The sequence below is a fragment of the Spea bombifrons genome, chromosome 4 (genome assembly GCF_027358695.1).
Source record: "Spea bombifrons isolate aSpeBom1 chromosome 4, aSpeBom1.2.pri, whole genome shotgun sequence".
Lineage (NCBI taxonomy): Eukaryota > Metazoa > Chordata > Amphibia > Anura > Pelobatidae > Spea > Spea bombifrons.
The window spans coordinates 25331312-25337343 of NC_071090.1; positions in this window are offsets into that span (position 1 = coordinate 25331312).

Consider the following 6032-nt stretch of genomic DNA (forward strand, 5'->3'; position numbering starts at 1 on the left):
GCGTGTGTTTCTAGGACAAACCTGGAGTGCGCAAGACACAAATGAACATGTCACTATGGTTAGAAAAAACATATTTTCTAGCCAAAGCGACATATTCCATCATTATCTGTGAACTTAACTTTTGTCCTAGAAATACATGCAGCCCCTCATTTGAAGCTCCAAGGGGTGTAGTTTCTTGCAATGTGTACTTTATGTACCCTAATTTAACTTCCCAGATGTCTAGACCACCTTAACTTCAGATATGGCAGATTGGAGAATCTTGTTAAAAAATTGTCTTAAAACATTTAGGGGTGATGGCTGCAATTAGACAGCTCTAGACAGCTGGGAAGTTAAATTATGGTACATAAAGTATATATTTTCAGAAACTACACCCCTTGGCGCATCAAATGAGGGGCTGCATGTGTTTCTAGGACAAACCTGGAGTGCGGAAGACATAAATGAACTTGTCGCTTTTAATTTTATTTATTTTTTATTTTTATTTGTGTGATATTCACTTATTTGTTGTGCAAGTCAGATTTGTGATACAAATACAAATAAGACCTCATTTGCTGCGGCTGGGGGTGTAGTTTCTAAAAATATACAGTTTTGTTGGCATATTTTAACATCCCGGGCAGCTAGAGCTGTTTAATTGACGCAGCCATGCATTAAATTTAAAGATGTCTTTTGTGATAGTCTAATAAATTTAACTTTTAGCTATAAAATATTAGAAAAACACAGTCTACTGTTCTCAATGTCTGTTTATTTTAGACCGGTTACCTACTACAAATATTTAGCAACACAGGTTTTGATATTAGAGTTTAGAAAAATAACATTACAAACTAGTTTTTATTGAGTTGGAAGTGAAAAATTACACTTTTTTCCCATTTTTGGTTGTATTTTGCAAACCTAATAAGACATACACATATAAAAATTGTATATTTGGAATCTGCTGGGTGTGCTGAAAAAAACAATATATGGTTTGTATAGTTTATTCCCAAGAAATTTACTTGAAACACGTTTAAACGTGAGATGCACCAAAATGCCGAAAACTAGCTTAGCACCAGGGTGTGAAATGGCTTAGCAGCCAAGGGGTTAATAAAATTTAGATTATCACTTCACCGAGGCTAGAATAATCCTAAATTTTACAGCAAGACATGAGGCTTCATATTTGCAGTTTTAATGTCTAGCAATAAAGGAAGAAGCAGAATGAGGTCTAGGTCTGAAACAGAATGTACAAAAGGTAGATTGCTTAGACCAGTCGGACACGTTAAAATGTCTCCTAAAGATGCTCCTGAGTGCATACCAGGTGTTGCGGCTTCCCCCTCCAAACCGAGTGAGCGCTGAAGTATTCTGCAAGGCCCAAAAGCCATCTAATCCAGTGAGCATAAGAGATGAAAATGGGACTGAAAGCCGAAGCTCAAAACGGTGCTGATGAAGACACATAAGAACAAATACAATGAGCCACAAACAAATTTAGGTCTAGGAAGAAATTTAGGTCAAGGAAGAATTAGATTTAGTTAAACGCGAGACCGAGAAACCTCTTCAGAGGAGAAAGAAAAATAATCTTTGTGAAAGGCGCCAGTGTCTGAGGTCCTTCTAAAAGACACAAGGCACACAAGTAGAGCTGCCTAAAACTGCCGTAGGGAAAGGGAAGCATTGTCAGACTGGTCCTCTAGAAAGTGGAAGACCACTGTCACATCCCAAAAAGATGAGTATTACAAAAGGGGAGCCCGCACTAACTGAATACCACAAAGGAGGCGACACACAGACGGATCTTTTCCTTTGGACGAACCTAAGACTGGGACGTGAGTCGCCGATAGCATCCTTCACTAGAGATGAGAGATGGTTGCCAGCTGAAGAAGGCTGTTGTCTGTCGATTGACCCTGGAAGCGAAAAGTTCCAGATGGAGAGGATCCCGTATCCAGTCAAGATACATGGTAGAAGCTTCCAGGCAATCGCGTTTTACCAATGTAGGGAAACCAATTTGCAATCAAGTTGTCCTTTCCGGAAAGATACTCTGTGGCAACAGATATATGGTGATCTAGAAAATACTGGTATAACTCCTTGGCAATGTCTGCAAGTTTGGACCTTGTACCACCCAAACGGTTTACATAACATACTGCCGAAACATAGTCCATTCTCAGGGCTACCGAGAAGTGGGTTTTGTCCGCTGTAAAGCTGCGGATGGCAAAAGATCCTGTTATTCTAGGCAACTGGTATGAAGACCTTGTTGTTGTCTGATTCCAAAACAAAATCTGGCTGAAGACCAAATATAGCTCGACCATTCCAAGCTTCCATGTGGGTCAGCCACAATGAAGTCTATAAGACGAATGGCTTGTTCGCATGAGGGGGAAGCACAAAGGTGTTGTGCTTTTAAACATTGCATGGACTTTGCAATATTCTGCTTCTTTGCCTTAAACTTTGTTGCTTTTTCAGTATGTTTTGGCTACTTGTCCATCTGTAAAGTAAAGCTTCATCCAATCAACTAGGCTGGATCTGAGCAGGCAATATATCCCTATACACTTACAGAATTCATCTGGCTGCTTCTGTCTTCTGTCACATCATCAATAAACACTAGTGACCCAGTGCCACTGGAAGCCATGCATGCCCATGCCATCACATTGCTTCCATTGTGTTTCACAGATGATGTGGTACGCTTTGGATCATGAGCCATTACAAGCCTTCTCCATACTATTTTCTTCCCATCATTCTCGTGCAGGTTGATCGTACTTTTATCTGTACAAGGAATGCTGTTCCAGAACTTGGTTGGCTTTTTCAGATTTTTTTTTTTTTTTTTTTTTTAGAAAAGTCTAATCTGGCCTTTCTACTCTTGATGCTTATGAATGGTTTGCACCTTCTGATGAACCCGCTATTTGCTTGGGTAATGATATGTCTATCTCCTGGAGAGTGTTCTTCACTTGGCTGGATGTTGTGAAGGGGTTTTGCCATGGAAATGATCCTATGATGATCCACCACTGTTGTCTTCCGTGGAGGCCTAGGCCTTTTTGTTTTGCAGAGCTCATCAGTGCATTCTTTTTTATGTATTACAATGTACCAGACTATTGATTTGGCCACTCTTAATGTTCCTGCTATCTCTCTGATGGATTTTTCATTTTTTTCTGCAGCCTAAGGATGGCCTATTTCCCTTACATTGACAGCAACTCAGCAACAACTTCTATATGCCAATACCACACTGCGAATCAACTCCAGACTTTTGACCTGCTTAATTGATGAAGAAATAATGAAAGAACAGCCTACATCTGTCCATGAAACAGCTTTTTAGTCAATTGGCCAATTATCAATTGGCTAGATGTTAAAGAGCTGTAATTCCTAAACCCTTCTCCCATTTTGGATATGAATGCTGTCAAATTAAAGATGCGAGGCTGTACTGTAAGCCCATTATTTAACTGTAACTTTATATATGCCTTATACCCCCATATGCCACTCTGCCTCCCAGATATTCCTTTAAACCCCCTATATGCCACTCTGCCTCCCAGATATTCCTTTAAACCCCCTATATGCCACTCTGTCTCCCTGATTTTCCTTTTAACCCACCTATATGCCACTCTGCCACCCAGAAATGCCTTATACCCCCCTATATGCTACTCTGCCACCAGATATGCATTATACCCCCTATATACCACTTTGCCTTACTGATGTTCCTTTTAACCCCCTATATGCCACTCTGCCTAAGAAATAAAAAACCTAAATTCTAATTCTAATCACAATACTCTCCATGGTGTATCGATCGTATGCCACTCTGCCTCCCTGATATTCCTTGTAACCCCTATATGCCACTCTGCCTCCCTGATAATCCTTTTAACCCGCTATATGCCACTCTGCCTCCCAGATATTCCTTTAAACCCCCTATATGCCACTCTGCCTCCGTGATATTCCTTTTAACCCACCTATATGCCACTCTGCCATCCAGAAATGCCTTATACCTCCTATATGCCACTCTGCCTCCCTGATAATCCTTTTAACCCCCTTTATGCCACTCTGCCTCCCTGATATCCTTTTTAACCCCCCTATATGCCACTCCGCCTCCAGAAAGCCCTTATATCCTCCCATATGCCACTCTTACCCTCCCCGACTTACCAGTGCTTCCCTAGACTTGTCCCCCGTGCTTCAGATAACCTCCGCTGCTGCTACCGGCACTTCCACTGGGGCTTCTATGCATGAGCACCGGGAGATCATGTTCTGCCGCCGCTTCATCATAGAAGCCCCGGCAGAAGTGCCGGCAGGAGCGGAGGTTGTCTGCACGCTTCGAACAGACCTCCACTGCCTGCTGGAGAGTAGGATCCGAGTCCCCTGCAGCTCTGCAGGGGATCTGCATCTTAGTCTTGTAGTCAGACCTCCCTTCAGGGCGTTACATTTGTGTTCTTGAGGGCGTTACGTTTGTGGGCATTTGGTTACTGCTGAGCGAGAAGCAAGTGAAAGAGCAAGTGGAAATGTAATGAGAGACAGAAAGACTGAACGCGCTTTAAGGAGACCTTGCAGGGCATTCAGTCTCTCTCTCTCAGGCAGGGCCGGACTGGCCCACCGGGATACCGGGAAATTTCCCGGTGGGCCGGAAGGTCCGTGAGCTGGGCGGCCGGCAGACTTACCATGAAGACAGCCGCTGAGTGGCTGCAAATGGCATTGAACGCCTTCCTCGGTGCCAGGGGCGGGTTGGGCAGGGGGTCAATTGCCCCCCAGGCTGCCCAAAATCTAATCAAAGCGGCCGCTGGGTGCTGATGCGGCCGGCCGGCATCAGCACCCAGCAGCCGTGTGCGATGGCCGTCTAGTGATGGGAGCAGTGTGAGGGGTGAAAGCTCCGCCCCCTCGCACTGACCTTTCACCCCTCACGCTGCTCCCATCACTCTGCGGCCATCAGATTGCTGGGAATGTAATCTGAACGGCCGATGCGTGCTGATGCCGCCGGCCACCTCTGCTTTAATACTTTTTTTTACTTTATATGGCAAGCCGATCCAGCTTACCATATAAATAAAAAAAGTGTTAAAGTAGCTCTGGCGAGCGGCATCAGCACGCACCGGCCAGGGCCGGCCCTATAATGGGGCAGACTGGGGCAATTGCCCCAGGCGGCACTTTAGAAGGGGCGGCACTTTGCCGCCCCAAGCGCTTTTTTTTGTTTTTTTTTTGAAGCGGAGGAGAGAGAGAGAGGGGCACCGAGTGGTTTTCGCTTACCCGCTCGGCGCCCCTCTCTCTCTCTCCTCTGCGGCGAGTCTCCCTGTTCGGTCCCGGTGCCGGCTTGTAATGCAGAGCGCCGGAAGTGACGTCAATTTCCGGCGCTCAGCATTACAAGCGGCACCGTGGCAGAGCAGGGAGACTCGCCGCAGGACTGTTTAAAGGTAAGTACCGGGGGGGGCGGGGGTAGATAATGGCGTCGGCGAAGTTTAAAATGGCGCCCCCCCCCCGGCGTCGGCGGGGGGGGGGGGCGACGTTTTAAACTTCGCCCCAGGCGGCGTTAAGTCTTCGGCCGGCCCTGGCACCGGCCGTTTAGATTACATTCCCAGCAGTCTGATGGCTGCATAGTGATGGGAGCAGCGTGACGTGGAAGCTCCGCCCCCTCACACTCAGACTGCTGCAGCACCGGATGTCAGGTCAGTGGCATCCTGTCAGCATAGAGGAGAACAGTGTGCAGCTACCGGGAAGTCAAGAGAAGTAGAAGGTGAGTAAAATAATGTATTTTTTGTACTGTATAATGTTTTTTGTATTTGTTAAAAACAAAAAAAATCGGCATGTGTGTGTATGTAAGTGTGTCCCCCTATATGCCACTCTGCCTCCAGAAATGCCTTATACCCCCCTATATGCCACTCTGTCCCATGATATGCCTTTTAACCCCCTATATGCCATATTAGAGTTGCATATAGGGGTATAAGGCATTTCTGGATGCAGAGTGACATATAAGGGGTCAAAAGGCATATCTGGAGGCAGAGTGGCATAAAGGGGGTTAAAAGGTATATCATGGGGCAGAGGAGCATATAGGAGGGTATAAAGCATATCGGGGAGGCAGAGTGGCATATATGGGGCATAAGGCTTTTCTGAAAGGC